At 45.1% G+C, this 21,363-nt stretch overlaps 1 pseudogene; it reads right to left on the bottom strand.

Moving 5' to 3' along the window:
• Positions 1-11,504: 11,504 nt before the first annotated feature.
• On the bottom strand, positions 11,505-21,063 carry LOC136306519 (urotensin-2 receptor-like; annotated as a pseudogene).
• Positions 21,064-21,363: the final 300 nt, after the last annotated feature.

Genomic DNA, 21,363 nt, shown 5'->3' with positions numbered 1-21,363 from the left:
TCTGTGCCCCTGGTCCCACTCTCTTCTGGGGTAAATGGACCCTTGGGCTTGTGTCACTGCCAGAACCCACAGACACTTGTGTTTTGGGTTCAGAGCCCTTCGTCTCTTGCTCAGTGACTTACAAGATACCGCTATGAATGACGATGGGTCCAGTTGCAAGAGACCCCTATTTCCATTGCCGTGGGCCGCCGTGTAGCCTGGAGGACACGTGCTGTCGTCAGGACAGCAGAACCGGATCAGGGCTATGAACACCGCCCCGGACCTGGACCTCCCTCAGGGGTTTGTAAGTTCGCTGGGGAACATCTGCAGCGCCAAGTACCCCGTTTCCGACGACCCTCCTTTCTCTCCACCACCTGGGCCACAAGCACCAGCAGCTCAGACAGGACTGACAAAGGACTGGCCTGTGCAATGCCCACCCTGCTCACAACACCGACGACCAGCTCCTCGGACCCCGGGGAGGAGCCCTGCCCCTCGAGTGCCCCGCTCCCCGCAGTGACAAAGGTAAGACGGGGTTCCTGGAGGCTCAGCCCAGGCCAGGGCGGCAGGGGAGCGGGGAGTCCTGGGGAAAAGGCTGGTGGGAGAGTTCATGGCTGATCCTTCCCTCGCTCTCCGTCTCGCCCTCTTGTCCTCTTAAGAGAGCCATGCGACCCCAGGGGGGAGGTGGGAGCCAGGTCGAAGCCAGCACTCCCTCCCAAGTGCTACTTGGGGCCAGTGTTTAAGCAGCTCCTCCCAAAGGCCCGGCCCTCCTACCGAAGCTGGAAGCCTTTGACCGAGACCCTGTGACGCAACGTTGTCATCACCTGTTGGGACTTGGATGCTTCATTCCTCTCCAGCCAAAAGGACATCCTTCATTTTCCTGAGGGAAATGAAAAGGGCCGGTCATGGGATGCCCTAGAGAGCTTCTGGCTGCGGGGCCCGGGGCGGAAGGGCGGCAGGAGGGAGGTGCGGGCGCTGGTGCGGGCCCAGCCCCTCCTCTGAGCCCCACCCTCCCGGAGAGTTCAACTGGAGCCCAGCGGGGTCTCACTGAGGCTCCTTCCATTCCAGGGTCCCGGCACCACTCTCTTCCCCTGCTCTCCGGAAAGCGAGAAGCCATCGGGGACACAGCGATTATTTCTAACGCCTTCTAGAATATTTGTTATGAGCATTTCCTAGACACTCAGGGCAAAGGACCAGAGTGTGCAGGGCAGGCGCACCATGCTTGGGTTATCTGGGTCTGGAAAGATGACTACAGCCCTCAGGGGCAGTCCAGAAGGCCTTGCCGGATGTTCTCTTTAGATACTGGAAAAACATCAGTTCATACAAAGAAGGAACTTTGTTGTGACAGTTGATGCTGGGAAGGGGAAGTGAGAAACGCAGAGAAGAGCTGGAAAGAGGAATATGGAGGAAGAGAAGAAATACAAACAGGATAGAAGAGGGAAAAACCCAGAATTTAGAAATGATTTCTATTTTGTCCCATGGCCTCTCCTGGAAGACAAGCTAGTTGTCATGGTTAGAATGACGCCATTCAGCTGACCCTGTACTTGGCCATATCACATCCAGGCCCGGGGTTCTCAAATTATACGACCTCAGAACCTTTTTAAACTGTTAAAAATGAGTATGGACCCCCTAAAACTTCTAGTTATGTAGTTAATATCTTTCAATATTTACTATGTTAGAAATTTAAACAAAATTGTAAATATTTACATATATAATATTTTGTTTTGAAAAATGTATTTTCCAGAACAACATAAAAAATAGTGATAAGAGAGGCATTATATTTACAGTTTCGTAAGTCTCCCTAATATCTGGTTTAATAAAAAGGTGGTTGGCCTTTCCTTTTTGTCTCTGCATTCAGTGCATTTTAATAGCGCACATCCCAGCCTCTGGGACTTCACTCACACGCAGGAGAAAACGAGGATGGAAAAGGCCAATAATATAGTATTACAAAAATAGGTTTGACCTTCTGAATTTCCTGAAAGCGCCTCAGAAACCTTTCAGGAGCCCCTGGATGGGATGTTGAGAACCACTGCTGTAGGGCAGGGGAGAGGGATACAAGCTAACACTACGCCCAGAGCCCTCAAAGCATTAATGCTCTTTGTTACAATGATCCCCTTTTGGGAATATATTTTAAAGAATAACCCCTCAAAAAGGGGGATTTAATGTTTAAATGATGGATAATTAGGGAATGGATTAGTTAATCTGCTTAATAGAGTATTCTGCAGTTTAAAATGATAACTTTGAAGACCATGTAGTACCATGGAAAGACTATGCACAGCCTTAAGTAAAAAATGCAAATTACAAAGCAGACCCTTCACGTGCCTCCCAGTCTCAGCAGACCGGCTGCTTGTAGGCAAAGCCTTGAGGGAGCAAAGGAGAGCTGAGTCTGCCTGACAGATGGGCACTGGGTTATAGGAATAAAAACAAAAATAAGGGCTCTCTAACCGGTCCTGCTCCCCTAGGTCAGTGTGGCCAGGTGGGAGCAGAGAACAGTCACCCAGGGCTCTGGGGCCCAGGAAGAAGGGGTGGGGTATAAGAAGGAATGCCAGGCAGGGACGGGGACTCGACGCTTTAGCTCACTCCATGGTGCCCTTTCAGTGGTGACATGGGAGACCTTTGGCTAAGCAGCTGTTATCAAAGGCTTGTGGGGAGATGACAGAAGACCATGTGTGGGTGCAGCAGGGGAGGAAGAAGCTGGTGAGGGCAGCAGCTGAGCCCGGCACATCCAGAGAGAACTGAGGGCCAGGACCACAGGGCGTCTAAAGGAGCTGGGGGTGGGTGTTGGTTATGACGAAGAGAAGACTGCAGGCCTGGTGCTGGGGGGGGGGGGGGGGGTGTTCGACACCATAGCTGCCTGGGTCAGAGAGCTGGGATGCAAAGACTCCACAAGGGCAAGGTCAGTCTGTATTTTAGAAAGCCCTCACTAGTAACCTTGTGTAGGTTGTGTTAGACTTGAGGAGACTGTTGATTTGAACGCAACAGGACTTAAAAAACAACACTGAAGTCCTCAAGTCCAGCAATAGACTCAGTGGCAAAGGAGTGGAAAGGTGAAATGAGTTTTATTCCTCGGAGCTGAATATACAACAAAATCCCTAGTTACACCTTGCAACACAGAGGCAACCTTCTGTGACCACTCACGGGCTCTTTGATGGGGTTCTTGCCCTTCCCGCTGGAGCAGGATGGGCTGCCTTATGTCCAGGTGCAGCTGCTTCAGCACACCTCACCATCTTTGTCTCACTCCTATTAAGGTCATTTCCATTCAATAGTTGTACTTTTCCATTTACAGTCATAAAACAATAAGGATTAACCCCAGTAAAATGCCCCATGACCAGTATGTGGTCCAGACCAAGAGAAGATGTACTAACGGCTGTTGGCTGCCAGGCAGGTGCTCAGGAGATAGCTCAAAATGTCCATTTGACAGCTAATGGCTCTCTCTGGGTTGGGTGTGTGAGAGGTGTGGGGGTGTTGGTTGGTCTGTATTGTGTCCAAGGGGGTGGGGCTGTTGGAAAGTAGAATCCATCGAAGTCCAGTGTGGGAAAGTTAATAAGTTAGACTGAGCAAAGTACAGCATGAACCTATGATTCTTATATACTTTTGGGGTTTCCGAGACTATCATGTGACTAAGATATCCTGCTCCCCAGTTTGGAGAGCCTTTGCATAGTCTTAAAAAAATCTCACTGAGCATCCATCTGCAGTGGTCCTGAGTGGCCCAAGAGGCCCCCAAGAGTCCAATGGGCTGTCCTGCATGCTTCCATCTCTGCCAGGTATGGGACCAGGAACTCGTCTTGCCCCATTGGGAATCCCTGCCCGGCTGCCACAACCAACTTCCACCAACCTTCCCTCATGTTCTTCCCTACATCCGCTCCCACTGACCTCATGACATCTCAGTCTAACAGTATAGGTGCAGCTCTACTGTTCAGGACACTTTGAAAAAATTTTTAAATTGATTTGAGAGAGAGAGAGAGAAAAACAGAGCGAGCGAGCGACAGGAACATCAATCTGTTCTTGTATGTATCCTGACTGGGCATTGAACCAGCAACCTCTGTGCTTTGGGACAATGCGCTAACCAACTGATGCTCTAACCAGCTATTCGGCTAGGGCCAGGAAGTTTTTTATTTTATTTTATTTTATTTTTATTTTTTTCTGAAGCTGGAAACGGGGAGAGACAGTCAGACAGACTCCCACATGCGCCCTACCGGGATCCACCTGGCACGCCCACCAGGGGGCGATGCTCTGCCCCTCCGGGGCATCGCTCTGTTGCAACCAGAGCCACTCTAGCGCCTGGGGCAGAGGCCAAGGAGCCATCACCAGCGCCCGGGCCATCTTTGCTCCAATGCAGCCTCGGCTGCGGGAGGGAAAGAGAGAGACAGAGAGGAAGGAGAGGGGGAGGGGTGGAGAAGCAGATGGGCGCTTCTCCTGTGTGCCCTGGCCGGGAATCGAACCCGGGACCCCTGCACACCAGGCCGACGCTCTACCACTGAGCCAACCGGCTAGGGCCCAGGAAGTTTTTAAATGCAATCACCATGTCATCGTCATAGCTGACAAATGTAAAAGTCAGCGTTTCATACCACCTACCACCCAATCCATACTTGTTTCTTCAGTTGTCTTGTGTCTTTCTAAACCTGGATTGTTAGAATCAGGTCAGTTGCATTCTATAATAGTCTCCCACTTTTTTTCTTTTCATTTCATTGGTTTGTTGAGGAAAGAGAGAGACAGAAACAGAGACAGACAGGAAGGGAGAGAGATGAGAAGTATTTGCTTCACTTTAGTTGTTCATTGATTGCTTCTCATACATCCTTGACTGGAGGGTTCCAGCCAAACCAGTGACCCCTTGCGCAAGCCAGTGACCTTTAGGCTCAAGCCAGCGACCGTGGGGTCATGTCTTTGATCCCACACTCAAGCTGGCGACCCCATGCTCAAGCTGGTGAGCCTGCACTCAAGTTGGTGAGGTCAGGGTTTCAAACCTGGGTCCTCAGCATCCCAGATCAATGCTCTACCTACTGAGCCATCATCTGGTCAGGTGCAAGTACATTCATAATGCACAGCAAGTAATTGAAATCCTCTCCCAGCATTCCCCCTTGAAATATACTCCATACAGAAAGCAACTGCCTCCCCAAACTCACGCTTCCATTTATTCTCTTTCTTGAATCCCAACCATGCCCCACATCTACACCTTGGTCTGGAGGGCTTTCTTCTCCCATCCTCACCATCTTTCTGTACCTTGGTCGTCTTCAGCGGTCTCTCTGCTTAGCTCATGACCAGGATTTGTTATGGCAAAGGAGAGGCCAGACTGAGCCAGCTGGCACATACCCTTTGTTAAGCCTAATCTGGAGGGACTCGAAACATTGAAAACACGGACAAAATCCGTCAATTACACACCAGAGCTTTATTGTCTAGCTTGGCCAAGCGGCGGCAACTCCAACAGAAATCTGAGGGAGAGCGCGCTGGCCCTTTGTTCTACTTAGTTTTTATAGTTTTGCAAGCGGGAAGTATAGAAGCAAAAATTGCAATTAGGAGCCCTTTACCACTATTGGTTATAGTCATATGCCCTTTAACATGATAGGACCATGTTCAATTTGCAAGCCATACATCCTTTTGGAGAAAAACAAAATCTACAAGTCAACACAATGATAGAAAGATGTCTCTTTATATATTAAAAGACATTCCTATATTTTCTAATGTCCATCCGCCATCTCTCTGTCCAGAGTCACACACATTAACTGTATGCATTCATATAGGAGAGGTAGTTTCCGTGGGGACAAATGCCCGCAAATGGCTCATCACTATAAGAAAAGATTTATTTTGGCTTTTCTCTTCCTGCACCTGGCTAGCCATTCACCCCTTTCCCCACAGGTGTGGTGGAATGTCAGGGAATCCATGTTTTCCTTCCCTTTGCATTTACAATACAATGTCAAGGGCCATCCTGACTATGCAATCACACGATACAGAGATTATTCACAAAATTTCTCTGTACACCTTAACCCAAATTAATAAAATGTTCTTTAAGCCTCTTCAAATATTAATGTTGATTCTGTAGCTTTTGATACTTTACAACACCTGCGGGTGAGGTGGCACAGTGGCTCCTCAGGGCTCCTCACCCTTCCCCTCGGTGGCTGGTAGCAGAAGGAGTGAGGTGGCAGCAGCAAGTGACAATCCTGTTCCTATTTCTGGAAGGAGGATAGAAGTGTCATGATCTGTTTGGCTAGTTGCCTCCTTCCCCAGGCAGCCAGCGCCTGTGGTTGAGACGATGTTTTATTTCATCATTGCACTGGCAGGGTCTAGCCCAGTGCCTGTTGTTGCACACCAGCATATCTCACAATTGTGCAGGTCTTCAGTGGGAATGATGCGAGATTTGGAAATAAACACAGAGAGAAAAAGGATGGGATCGGGAAGACTCATTGCCAAGACTGATGGTCTGCAAGAGCAGCCTGCACCCCCAAAACACTTTATTTATAGTGCAGAGGGCAAAACCATTTGCAAAACAAAAAGATCTCTGATACAAAGTCACATTTCTGAGGCAAACTAAGAATTCTCTCAAGGGCCCCCAAAACCCTCCATCATGCGTAACATTTTAACTTCCTGAAACAAAGGGTAAAAAGAAAACAGCCTCCAGTCTCTTGAGGGATGGGGGTGGGAAGAGTAGAAATAATCAGCATCACAGTTAACATGGAGGTGGGGGTAAGGGCATGTAGACTGCCTTTACCAACTTAATCAAACAATCAGGGGCTGTGGGGAAGAGCTTAGCCTTTGGCGTAAGCCTTAAACTGCCGGGATCTTTGTCAGTCTACAGTCTCTCACAGCCTCTAGCAGCTTCATCAAGAAAGTGAGGAGGGGGATGGGCAGCAAGGATCCTGTCAGCTTACTGCCAGTCCCCCACACTTCTGTCCCCCAAAATCTAAACCGCAAGGACCCCATCAGCTTGCAGCCTGTTCCCCACAGCCTGTCACTTGAGGGCCTCAAGAAGGATTCTTTGTCATGGGCCTTCTTTGTTCATGAGTCCTCAGTCTTAGCAGTTTGCCAATGATGGAAGAGAGTGAGCTCTTCCTTAAGCAGCCTCCTCTGCAGACAAGGACTTATTTCTGTTAAACCTGTGTCTGGACAGTGACAGTGGCTCCCTCCAGGGCCAGGCAGACCTGACTAATAAGTGATGGAACACAGATCAAAACTTTTCTTAAGTTCTTCAGCCATCTGACAGTCTGAATAAATAATGACTTAGCAGTGCTATTTATTCACATTCCTCTTTCTCTACCCTATTTCTGGCCCAGAACACTCTTTATTTTTGTCTGTGTTATATAACAAGGGAACTGCATTCTTAGTAACCCACTGTTGCTCCTGTGTTACCTTGCCTACAGAAAAAAAGAAATATTTTTAGAGTGTGAATTTTCCAAACATGGCCAGCTATTCCGGGACTGAAGCGTAAGTCAGGGAGGGAGCATGGCAGTGGGGAGGGCCCAGTGTTCACTTTGCCTGGCGCTGAGCCCTGATTCCTGGAAGGTGGGCGGGACCATTCTCCCTGTCATACCTAGCCACGTGGTGGGAAGCAGCTGATTCAGGAGCCCAGGAATAATCTTGACTGCTATTCTTCATTCTTATTGTTTTGGGATATTCAAAAGATTGGGGGAAAGGACTGCAAACAATGGACCTCTTTCTTAAGCACACTCAAGTGACAGGCTGGGTCCCTTGTAGGGACAGCAAAAGCACTTTGAATAAGGTTGAAAGGTTCCTTCGCTGGCCATCCAGAGGTTTGTGTGGCTTCATGGTGTAAGAAGAAGGCAACTTCCCTGAAACAGGTGTGTGTGGTGTTAGCGCAGCCCCAACAGGGTATGTGTCTAGGCAGGACCATAGGTCTATAAATATAAACCTGCCCAATGAGACCAAGGAGGTACAGGGTTTGCCACCTGGCTGGAGAGCCAAATATGTTTCCTCTGAGTGTTTCTGGGATTCTCCAAGAGTGCCCTGATTGTAAACTGCTTCTGGAAGCTGGTGTACACCCAACCAGGGTGAAAAGGTGCCCACCTCTAGGCACAGGGTGCTGCTAGGAGCAGTCCAAGAAGGACTTACCCAGCTCATGATGGGAACAATTCAACTCTACAAGTTCTGTAAGCCCAGGAGTCAGAAAACAGGTGATCCTCATTTCTAAAGGTTTCATTTGAAACCTTTGCAAATAGCCAAATTATATATGATCTTAGAGCAGATAACTTTCTCACAGATAAATAAGCTAATTCAGACTTTCTTGAACATGAATAATGTACGGTGCCTCTTAAAGGAACAGCTTCGTCCAGACTCCGGCACTCACCTTCAGCTCACTTAGGAACACTGGGAGAGTAAGGGTGAGTACCTCAGTCTTTACATGAGCCAGGCTAGCTGAGAGTTATTATTTAGATTGTCACTGAAATGTAAAAACAGCTTTAAAGATAATCAGAGAACTCAAAGACCCCAAAGACTACACCCTCAACCTCTGGGGTGGAGGAAGTCTGTGGAGCACATCAGACATGGTAGAGAGCTTTTTCCAGATTGAAACACAGCATGTGAACTTGTTTACTACTCACAACCATGTGAAAATGAACCCCACTCAGCTGAAACTGTACATATCTACTCCCACAGCTATTGCACGGAGATGCTCCCTGCCCATGAAGAAATGTGCACAGGTCCATGCGTGCAGGTTTTTGGTCTCCTAGTCCTCTCCCACCTCTGCGGAGTGGACAATTCTAAGTTCGTGACCATGGCTAGTGCTCTCAGGATTAGTGATGGGAGAAAACAAGCAAGGCAGAAGCATAACTGGGCTGCGAGAGCAGCATACGGGTTGGCCAGGAGCATGGGAAGGTCATAGGTCCAGGTCAATTCCATGGACCAGATGCAGCACGTGATAGCCATGGCATGTAGTCACTTGTCTTTGACGCATGGGTTTGAATCAAGTCTGGAGGTAAGAATGCTCGTGGGTGACTCTGGCCAATCCTCCCATCATCTTCCTCTCTCTGTGTTCACAAAGGTTCTATGTGAAAAATTGGTCCTGGAAAGAAAGCAAGCTAGACAGTGGGAAAAGATTTAATAAAAGGATTGTTGAATATTGTCATTCCCCTCAGATTCATATGTGCCGGTCTTTGGAGGTACTGTATTAGGAGGTGGGACCTGTGGGAGGTGATCAGGTCATGAATGCATTAGTGTTTTTATAAAGAACCCTCACAGAGCACTCTCCCCTGTCTACCATATGAAGACAGGGCAGCAGTCCGCAGCCCAGAAGGGGTCTTCACTAGAAGTTGACCACGCTGGCACCATGGCTTCCGACTTGCAGCCTCCGGAACCGTGAGAAGCAGATTTCTGTTGCTGAGCCACCCAGTTTATGGTATTTTGTTATAGCAGCTCAAGCTAACAGAGGATGGCTTTAAGTTAAAGAGTGGTTTTCAAAAATAAAATAAGTAATAAGTGGTTTTCAATTTTTTGGTTGAAATGTCACCACCTGAATTCATATGTTCTGTAAGTATAAAAGCCAGACTTTTTAAATTAAATTTATTGAGGTAACATTATCTTATGTTATATATAACATTATATAAATTTATTGACATTAATACTTATATAAACTTCAGGTGTACAACTTATAATTTAGTATCTCCATGCTCTATTGTGTGCTCACCACTGAAAGTCAGGTTTCCCTCCATTACTGTACAGTAGATCCCGTTAGCCAATGTGCCTTATTTCCACTCCCTTCTTTCTGGGAACCACCAGTATATTGTCTCTATTTGTTTGTTTTTGTTTTGTTAGTTTGTTACTGTCTTTCCCCATGTTTTCTCTCCCAGAAAAATTTGGGGTCTAAAAACTAGGTGTGTCTTATATAGTGGTTATAGATTGTTTTACTTGCATTTCCTGCCTTTTTGCGCTTCTTTTGTGCTCACTGTTGAAGACAGTGATTCGTCATTAGACAGATGAGGACAAGCTAATGGATGGGTGTTTTGACAGTGATAAGTTTTATAATGAATAAAACTTGAATTTAGGCCTGGCTTGTGGTGGTACAGTGGATAAAGCGTCGACCTGGAACGCTGAGGTCACCGGTTAGAAACCCTGAGCTTGCCTGGTCAAGACTCATATGGGAGTTGATGCTTCCTGCTCCTCCTTCCTTCTCTCTCTCTCTCTCCTCTCTAACATCAATAAAATCTTTTTTTAAAAAAAAACTACAAAAAAACCCTTGAGTTTAATAACTTTATGTAATATTTTTTTTTTTCAAATTTCAGGTCCCAAAATTAAGGTGCATCTTATACATGGGAAAATACGGTACTTTATTGTTCCATATTCCACATATGAGTGAAATCATAAGGTTCTGTCCTTTTCCGTCTGACTTATTACAGTTAGTATAATACCCTCAAGGTTAATCAGCATTGTCACAAAAGGCAATATTTCATTTTTTAATAGCCAAATAGAATTCCATCGTATGTATATACCATATCTTCTTTATCTATTCATTGTTGATGGACAATTGTTTCCATGTCTTGGCTGTCATGTAAACAATGCTGCAGTGAATATAGCAGTACAATATATTTATGGATTAGTGTTTTCATATTCTTTGGATAAATACTTAGAAGAATTGCTGGATATTATGATAGTTCTATTCCTAATTTTTAAAAGGAAAACTCCATACTTTTTATTTCTTGCGTTTTGGTAATAGCTCATCTAACAGGTATGAGGTGGATTTGATTTGCATTTCTTTAATATAATAATTAGTGATGCTGAATGTCTTTTCATATGCCTGTTGGCAGTCTGCCTGACTTCCTTGGAAATATGTCTATTAAGATCCCTGTCCAGGGTTCCTGGGATGATTAGCATGAGAGAGCAGAGGGAGCAGAGCAGAGAACAGAAAGAGGCCATGTGGCCAGGAGAAGCAGCCAAGATGGCGGAGTGCTGAGTGAGAAGCCAGTTTGTGTAGTGTTTGTATCTGGGAGAAGGAAGGAGATGGGGAATTGAGGAGAATAAGGCTGGTGAGCTAGAAACCTTTGATTCTAGGAAACTTGGATAAGTCAGTAGCTTTGTGAGCACTGAATGTGAGTGGGTTTTGGAGCCCAGTGTGTATTTTTACTTGCCCGCCGGGTGCAAGCAAGCTAGAATTAAAGACTATGGCCCATCAGTTTTTGGCTCCGCTGTTTCTTTACCGACTGTCCGAATCCAATGCGAACCTGCATGGGCCAGGCTGCTGTGATGGTCGCCTTGGCTCCTGGCTTTACATTTGGCGTAGTCGGCAGGATTCGATACAGATCGGCAAGGAGCCTTTGAGTGGTGGAGTAGAGGACTGGCTAGTGTTAGGGTTCCCCATGGCTGTCCTTTTGGGGATTGTAGGCTGGCTGACTTTTATAGCCATGCATGAGGAAACTTAGAGCTCTGTGGAAGAGGCTGCCCGGGACCTGCAAACCGAGCAGTGGAAGGAGCTGGAGCAAATGCGGGAGAAACAGATGCTGACCCTGGAGCTGGAGGAAGTGCTGAAGGAGGAGGCCGACCAGGTTTGCGAGATTCGCCTGGAAATGGAGCAGCTGCTGGAGGAGGAATCACAGGTTCATGAGTTGCAGATTGTCCTGGATGTTGTGGAAAGCCAGCAGCGGCAGAAGGCTGGGGCTGAGGCTGAGGCTGAAGCCAAGTCCGGAGCTGCAAGGTCTGCGGAGCAGAAGGCGGCAGCCCGGGGCTCGAGCCCGGCAGCCGGATTTGGTGTTTTCAGTTCCTCTTTGGAGGATGAGGAGAATTGGGCTGGAATTGCAATCCGCAGTCTCCATAAGATGAGAGCGCAGCTGGAAAGAGCACCTACTACGGCCCTGGTAGGTCTGCGATTTTGGGACATAGGGCTGGACAAGCTTGCCAGAGCAGAGATGGAAATGCTGACTGCCATTGCCATGTGCTCCTCTTTGGGACAGTGTAAGACCTGCCAGGACGGCAGGGATGAGGAGGGTGACTGAGGTCTCATGTGTGTGGACTGATTTTCTGGACTACGACCGGAGTGGGCATTGGCTCCTTTGTTGGATGGACTTACGGATTATGGATTTTGGACAATGTGAAATACCCTGATGGGGGTGGGGGGTGGCTTTGCTGGAAGCACTCCCCTGCCCTGGGAAGCTTTTCCCGTGGCTAGAAAGAATGCCGAGGACATTTTGTGCTTTGGGATAAGTGCTCAGAGACTGGTGAAGTGTACCTTTGTGATTGTTGAAATTGTATGACTTGTGCTGTTGTAATTTGTGTAATGTGCCTAATTTCCTTGCACAGGGATGCCGGTGATGTAGATTGTGGGTAGTAAAGTGAGCATAGGGGTGGATTGTTGGGCAGATAAAATGTATTATGCTCACTTTGTAAAAGATAACGCTGCCCACGTGGAGGCCGTTGCCCAGGTGATATTAATGTGTGTTGGGGGGCAGGCAGGATCGTTGTAGCCTGGGGCTTGGTTTTGGGATTAAGCCTCTCCCACCCCTTTTGATGTGGGGTGGTACAATCCCATCATGACTCAGAGAAGTGACTTTGTATTAGAGACTTCCCTATTATGTATATTGGATTAAAGGTTTGGATCTCTACACTATAAAATAGGGGCAGAATAGGAGCTTGCTCTTGGTTCCTGGGATGATTAGCATGAGGAGCAGGAAGCATCAACTCCCATATATGCCTTGACCAGGCAAGCCCAAGATTTCGAACTGGCGACCTCAGTGTTCCAGGTCGACGCTTTATCCCACTGCGCCACCACAGGTCAGGCTCTTTCCACTTTTTGTGTGCCTTCTTCAGTTTCTTTCCACAATATCTTATAGTTTTCAATGTACCAGTATTTCACTTCCTAGATTGAGTTTATTCTTAGGTATATTATTCTTTTTGTTGCAATTTAAAATATGATCATTTTCTTCATTTCTCTTTATGACACCTTGTTAGCTGGAAGACTTTTTATTGTTAAGATGTCACTACTATCTAAAATGAGTCATTCTTACCTACAAGCTGCTCTAGACATGAGGGAACCAAATAGGTCTCAGAGATGCACATTAGGCTGGACAAAGGACAGGCATTGATGTTGAGTGGCAGATGGCTCCCAGTGCTCCAGGGAAATTTAGGAACTAGTGAATACATTTGCAGTCCAGAGACAAGATAACATTCATTAGGAACTTATATATTTTATCATTGTGCTACTGAGAAAGAAGGCATGCAGTGATGAGACATGAAACACCTATTCCTCACACCTCAAGTTTTGCTTAAAGGTGAAACATTTGGTTTATCTCTGCCCCTTTAGTCCCTCTTGCCTGAAAGAGGCAGAATGACTGTGCCAGGAAAATTTCAGAGGGGACATAAAGGACAAAGCACCTGCCTCTTCTCATTTTTCTGGTCGGCCTGTCTACAGGACTAGGACTTTCTGCTCTGCCACTTTTATAAGCTAAGGACAGAATCCCTAAAGATAGGTGTTGGGGGGCCTTCTCTTATGATCACAAGATGAGACCAACTGGTGTGGGACTGGGTTTCACAGGATAGCTTAGGCTCCTCCTTTTCCACAGGGGGTTGTGAGGGTCCTAGCCTGGACATGGGGGCTGCAAGTATGAGCTTGACTGAGGAGAAGATCCATGATCTCCCTACTTTATTAACCTCAAAATTGATATTCTGAATTTCATCTTTCTGACTCTTTGTCTCATTTCTCAACTGCTTCCTAATTTTATGTGTGGATAGAGGCATTAACAACTATCCTGCCCAATCTTCCTAATAGCAGCTTTCAGAATAACAACAATAGAACAAGAGCATAGCAATGTCTCATGTATGTCTCTTTAAATACCCATTTGATGAAAGCTGAGACATAAGTTAAGACACAGTACTGAAAAATATTGTGTGGAAAGTGGGTAAAACATTCGCACAATTGTACAGTGTCTGTAAAGGTGAAGTGCAGCAACCTGGAGTTACAACCAAGATGTTGTGTGTGCCTACCTAAACCATATATGTAAACTATAAGTGCTGAGAACTTGCTAGGGTCAGGCACAGCCACTGTGTTTTATTTATTTATTTATTATTATTATATTTTTTTTTTACAGAGACAGAGAGAGAGTTAGAGGGATAGACAGGGACAAATAGGAATGTAGACAGATGAGAAGCATCAATCATTAATTTTTCGTTGCGCGTTGTGACTTCTTAGTTGTTCATTGATTGCTTTCTCATATGTGCCTTGACCGTGGGCCTTCAGCACACTGAGTAACCCCTTGCTGGAGCCAGTGACCCTGGGTCCAAGCTGGTGAGCTTTTGCTCAAACCAGATGAGCCCGCGCTCAAGCTGGCGACCTTGGGGTCTCAAACCTGGGTCCTCTGCATCCCAGTCCGATGCTCTATTCACTGAGCCACTGCCTGGTCAGGCAGCCATTGTGTTTTTTTAAGCTCATTTTATAGGTTAAGTCAAAAGTGTATTACAATCTTTCTTTAAAAGGCCTTATATGTGACATAGATAAAGATGTCTGGGTTTCTATAATATGATTAACTCTGATATAGGGGAGGCAGATATATAAGAGCAGAGAGACTATGAAATACAAACACGTTAGGAAATGCAGAATAATTAATATCCTTAAGGTGTTCCATTGGCCAATTTGTAGAAAAAAAGCTGGCATCTATTAATGAGACAGAGGCACTCAATAATTTCAGAGACCTAGGAAAAGAGCTGTTAGAGCAGAGGCAGTAGTCAGACTCAGAATGTACACTGCTCACAAAAATTAGGGATATTTCAAAATGAATGTGAAGCAATAAAAAATCTTGTAATTTTTGTGAGCAGTGTATTTCAATACTGATGACCTTTCTCAGTCATAAATATAAACACAAGCAGGGTGGCTCAACACTCTTACCATAGAGCCACAGACAAACCTGAGAAAAGATAGGACATTTTTCTGGGGGTTGGTTATTCAAATAGATTTGTGCCATGAATAGGAGCTCACAATTTTCCAGTTTAAAACAAAAGATACTTTTCTATAACTTTTTCTTAGCAAGCTGTAAGGCCGGTGGCCATGGCCATGCCAGTTCACAATGGATTTGGGCAGATGGTAGGGAAACTGCAAAGCCGAAAAGTGGAGGGCCATTCTGTTTATTAGAGTCTGGCAATTGCCCCTCCCAATGGTGGCAGGTAATCCGCAATCTACAATCTGCTGCTCTGATGGCAAGCACCTGCAGCCCCACATAGACTATACACATGTGGTGCTGCCCTGTGCTCATGCACCAATCAGGCAAAGTACAAACAAGAAAGCCTAACACACTTGTTTGCCCAACACAAGTGAGAGAAAGAGAGGGAGAGAGAGAGAGAGAGAGAAATAGGGACAGACAGACAGGAAGGGAGAGAAATGAGAAGCATCAACTCATAGTTGCAGCACTTTAGTTGTTCATTAATTGCTTTTTCATATGTGCCTTGACCAGGGGAATCCAGCTGAGCCAGTGACCCCTTAAGCCAGTGACCTTGGGCTCACACCAACAACCTTTGGATTCAAGCCAACGACCTCGCACTCAAGCTAGTGAGCCCAAGCTCAAGCTGATGACCTCAGTGTTCCAGGTCAAAGCTCTACGCACTGAGCCACCATCTGTTCAGGGTCCATAACCTATTTCTGATGTTTGGTATTCAGGGTTCTCTATCCCTTAAGTCAGTGGTTCTCAAAGTGTGCGCCAGGGCGCACTGGTGCGCCCTAGAAGATTTCCAGGTGCGCCCTATGGTATTCCAGAGAAATATATGCCTGTTGGGGACCAAAAAAAACAAACAGGGTTTTTGGAGTTTAGATTTTGGGGGGACAGAGGTGTGGGGAATTGGCTGTAAGCTGACAATCTGCCCAACCCCCCACCTCACTTGTCTGATTAGGTTGCAAAAGGCTGTTAAGCTGTGGTGCTGGATTGTTTACACTACCCCTCATGTTCCCCAGAAAGACTGGAGGCAAGTTTCTTCTATTCTTTGTTTGGTGTAAAGTTAAGATGATATGTATGGTGGGGGTTTTCTGCACTTGGTAAAATTCTTGGGTTGCCTTGGAAACATGATCAAAGTTCTCATTGATCTGCTAATGGCCCACTTTGCCCTATAAATAAAGCAAGATGTGATTTTTGGGCACGCTTTGTTCTTGCCAGCAGCAATTACAGGGCCCTCTAGACCCCATATTTTCTTAATTCCACGTATTTTCTTAATTCCGCACCATTTCCACTCAGGACCTGGAATTACTAGCTGCGCTGGTTCACAGTATGTGCCCAGATATAAAAATAAATATAGTTACTCTATTATACCATTTCATTATGAAAATACCACTCTTTTTGTTAACACATCCTTATTATATTTATTATTAACACATCATTATTTTTAGATAAATACACCCAAATAAAATTGATAGATTTCTCAAAAAGAAGTGTGATATTGAAGAATCTGATTCTGGAAGTGAGTAAAAGTTAAGCATAAATAAAATAGGACTTGAAGGCCTACAGGCAGAATTTAATTTATAGCACTTTCCATCACTTAACACTGAACAATACAATTGGATTAGAAACCCATTCATGGAAGCTTCAAGTGATTTTAGTTTAACATTAATAGAAGAACTGGCAGCTATATCCACTGATTGTGGATTGATGATTAAACATAAGAAATTGTCTCTTGAGGCCTTTTGAATTTCTATAAAAGAAGAATATGTAGCAATATCTAAAAAAGCTATGAACATTTTACTACACTTTTCAACATCCTATTTATGTGAATTAGGATTTTCTACCCTCAACACAATTAAGAGTAAAAAGAGAGGAATTCTTCAATGTATTGACAAGGAAATGAGAGTTTGCCTTTCAAATATATGCCCAAACATTGAAGAAATCGCTAGGACACATCAGGCTCATGTTTCTCATAAACACAAGAATGAAAAAACTTAACACATTCATGCTGGGACCTGCCGAATTTACTAAATCTTACTAAGAATGTATCTATCTATATAAAAAGATAACTTTTGTCATTTTTAAATTTTTTAACCCCTCTATTTTATGAATTCTAAAAAGCATAACTTAAAACATGTAACATAAAAAAAAACACAAAAAAAAAACATGTAACATAAAAATGTTTTTAACATCAGAATAAATTTAATTTTATTGTATTTTTCATTTAATTACCATAAAAGCATGCTTGAACTTTATATTTTTTTCTTTAATATTTGACTTAATTATTATAACATATTTCTCAGAAATTTGTATATAGTGCACCTACAATTATTTGTAGGATTTTAAATGCGCCCCGACTTCAAAATGTTTGAGAACCACTGCCTTAAGTAAACACAATTTTCCCATTTTACTCTGAAGAGCTAAAGAATGTTAACATATAATTTAAAGCGCTTCATTCCTTTATTTCCAAAGAAACTATATTTTAAATGTTTCACTCAAGAATCTGAAGATTTCACCTGACCAGGTGGTGGTGCAGTGGATAGAGCGTTGGACTGGGATGTGGAAGATCCAGGTTTGAGACCCCGAGGTTGCCAGCTTGAGCGCGGGCTCATCTGGTTTGAGCAAAGCTCACCAGCTTGGACCCAAGGTTGCTGGCTTGAGCAAGGGGTTACTCAGTCTGCTGAAGGCCCACGGTCAAGGCACATATGAGAAAGCAATCAATGAACAACTAAGGTGTCACAATGAAAAATTGATGATTGATGCTTGTCATCTCTCTCCGTTCCTGTCTGTCTGTCCCTATCTATCCCTCTCTCTGTCTTTCTGTCTCTGTAAAATAAATAAATAAATAAATAGAAATAAATTTAAAAAAAGAATCTGAAGATTTCTTAGTGAGATGTGGGCAGAAAATGCTCTTCACATCAACAGTTTCAAAAATGTAAAATGGTATTTATATGTCACAGGAAAATCTCCCCAAGAAATGTACCTTAGGCAGTGATTAATGCCGAGAGTAGGTTCCTTTAGAACAGGGGTCCCCAAACTACAGCCTGCGGGCCACATGCGGCCCCCTGAGGCCATTTATCCGGCCCCTGCCACACTTCCGGAAGGGGCACCTCTTTCATTGGTGGTCAGTGAGAGGAGCACATTGACCATCTCATTAGCCAAAAGCAGGCCCATAGTTCCCATTGAAATACTGGTCAGTTTGTTGATTTAAATTTACTTGTTCTTCATTTTAAATATTGTATTTTTTCCCGTTTTGTTTTTTTACTTTAAAATAAGATATGTGCAGTGTGCATAGGGATTTGTTCATAGTTTTTTTTATAGTCCGGCCCTCCAACGGTCTGAGGGACAGTGAACTGGCCCCCTGTGTAAAAAGTTTGGGGACCCCTGCTTTAGAAATTCCAAATGAGATTGTCAATGTTAGAAACTTCCAACCTGTAAGGCCAGGAGCTACCGCCATGGCCACGCAGGTTCCCATTGGATTTGAGCAGACAATAAAGGAACTGTAGAGCCAGAAAATGGTGGGCCATTCTATTTATTAGAGTCTTATAACAGTGGATGAGCAAACAGGCAGGGAAGACACCTTCCTCTCACTCAGGGTTTTCCAGCCCTGACCCCTTCTGGACTCATCGGACTCACAGGCCCCCCACCAGCCTCAGCACTCCCTAGCAAAACAGGCTGAGTGGAAATACTTCTTCTCTGGCAGACAATAGCAAACACTCACCCCCCGCCCCCCCCCCCCCAAGCAGGCAGGCAGTCCACAATTTGCAATCTGCTGCCCTGAGGACAAGCACCGCAGCCTTCCACAGACTATATACACATGGTGCTCCCCCACCCCCACCCCGCTGCTAATCCTCCAATTAGGCAAAATACAAGTGAGCAAACCTAAACACACTTATTTGTCCAACACAATCTGTAAGAATTTTTTTTTATTTATTCATTTTAGAGGAGAGAGAGAGAGAGAGAGAGAAGGGGGAGGAACAGAAAGCATCAACTCCCAAATGTGCCCTGAACAGGCAAGCCCAGGGTTTCGAACCAGCGACCTCAGCATTCCAGGTCGATGCTTTATCCACTGTACTACCACAGGTGAGGCATATAAGAATTTTTTATGAGTTTGAGCCAAACTGTTGACAATTGCCAGGAAGCATAAAGTCTCACCGGATTGACAAAATGCTCTGTAAAATGGCGGTTTTACCATTTATCTTGTACATTAGAATAAAAGGGGAAGTCAAAGGGGGTTACATGAAATTGACTGGTAATAGATTAGGGAAGCCGGGGAAAGCAATGAATGGGGATCTCTGGAATTGGATAAAAGGTAAAAATGTAGGCCTGACCTGTGGTGGCGCAGTGGATAAAGCATTGACCTGGAAATGCTGAGGTCCCCGGTTCGAAACCCTGGGCTTGCCTGGTCAAGGCACATATGGGAGTTGATGCTTCCAGCTCCTCCCCCTTCTCTCTCTCTGTCTCTCCTCTTTCTCTCTGTCTCTCTCTCTCCTCTCTAAATGAATAAAAAAAATAAGATAAAAAATAAAAAAAAGTAAAAATGTATACACTGGAACTTCTTTTAAATAAGCAGGAATAAGATAGTTAATTAACATGATAAACAATGAGGGTGTTTGTGCATTTCTGCTCAGGTGGAATGCCTGCCTCGAGGGGGAACAGGAAAAGAAGATGACCCTTATATTTCAAAGGCATGTTATAAGGTATATTATTATTATAGATGCAAAAGACAACAGTTAGGCTCGAATTGTTGTAAAGTAATGTACCTTAATTCCATGGGTTATGTAGAGACATCAAGGCAGGATACAGAAGAATTTTTAAGAGGAGATTTATTAATAAGCCAGCTGCATATGACTTACATGGGGTATAGCTGACCCAAATCGTGTAGCCTCGAATATAGCTCTGAGGCTAGTTATATACACTTGATCACATACAGGTTGAGGGGAAAAGGAGGGGAAACATGACACAATAGTCAATCATTAATAAGCTTATAATATTTGTCTATAGGATCTACAAAAAATATTCCTACATATTAAAACTTATAGGGTAACACAATAGTGATGCTGTTTTACATATCAAAGACATTCACAAATCCTTTAGTGACTACCTCCCATCTGTTTGTCTAGAGGTATATGTTACTCTCAGGATTCCAGGAAGGAAGGAAGAGTTAAAATCAGTGTAAGATATGCAAATATTGTCTCTTATTGAAAAGGAAAGGAAGTTCTTCAGATAATCTTTATTCTTTCAATGCCTGACTTTTCCTCTTAAAAATGGCATTGCCAATACTGTTTTACAGTTCTTTGACACCTTACCACATTCCCCACTGGTTTTATATCCTGAGTCAAATCCTTGACTCATTTTAACGAGGTGCATGAGGCTGTTGAGTAGGAATATTAGCCTATAACATGTAATAGATATTTAACAGGTAGACTTGATGTTTTCATTAATAGTAAAACAGTCTACTGAAGAAACAAATGTTACTAATTAATTTCTTACAACCTGTACAAACCTTCTATAATTTATATAAACCTTAATTTTTATAAACTTTCTTAACTATTCAGAAATAACTGGCTTTTATAACAACTTACTTTCTTCCTTTCTCTTTCAAAAGTATTTTCATACCTTATACCTTTAGTGACAACCAAGCTGGCTGCTGGAGAACAGCAGGCTGCCAAAGGCATGCTGGGAGTGGGTGAGGCACTGCCAGAAGTCTTGGGTGACAACGCGCCCACTGGCGCTCTGCCACGGGGTGAGTGCCAGCCAAAGTCACGGTGGTTCTTGGTGAGCAGTGTGCAGAGAAAGGGGTCGATGAAGCAGCTGTTCCCGTAGGGGAGGCAAGTGGTCAGGTAGTTGACTATGTGTGATTGGCTGGACGCCAAGGTACTGGGCCAGCAGCTGCCATATCCAGAAGGGCATGAAGCATGCCCAGAAGAGCAGCACCATGCCCAGGATGAGGTGCAGCACTGGGGTTGGGCAGCCGCCCTGTCTGTGGGAAGGAGGCCTGCTGCGACAGCCAGTAGGCCCAGGCCAGGTGCATGTAGAGCAGCCTGATGACCACACCAGGCCCCACAATGCTGGTCCCAAAGAGCAGTGTCAGGCAGGCACGGTAGGTGCTCTGGCCCCAGGCCGGCAGGCAGAGGCTCTTGTGTTCCCCGTGGACCAGCTGAATAGCCGTGCTATTCATCATGGGCAGTGCCAGCAGCCACATGCTAAGCTGCTGGTTGACAACATAGACATACATGGAGGCCGAGGTTCACAGGAAGCGGCACACGACTACCAGTGTGTGCACGTTGTCCACCACACTCACCACGCCCATGACCAAGAGCAGTGCTCCAATAGCACCTGTGGCCTCCAGGGCCTCCAGGGAGCTGCGTTCCGTCAGGCTGGCCCACGAGCTGTTGGGGGATACGTCGGGGCAGCTGGATGATTTGGGCACAGGGCTGCCTCTCATAGCTACCACAGGGAACCTGCTTGCAGGCTCTGGGCTCAGGGCCATCTCTGCTGCCTCACGCTGGACTTGAGGCTGAGGTGTGCAGTGACA

This window comes from Saccopteryx bilineata, chromosome 5 (genome assembly GCF_036850765.1).
Source record: "Saccopteryx bilineata isolate mSacBil1 chromosome 5, mSacBil1_pri_phased_curated, whole genome shotgun sequence".
Lineage (NCBI taxonomy): Eukaryota > Metazoa > Chordata > Mammalia > Chiroptera > Emballonuridae > Saccopteryx > Saccopteryx bilineata.
Note: the sequence above shows the minus strand (reverse complement) of the source record. Positions and strands in the feature narration are given on the sequence as shown.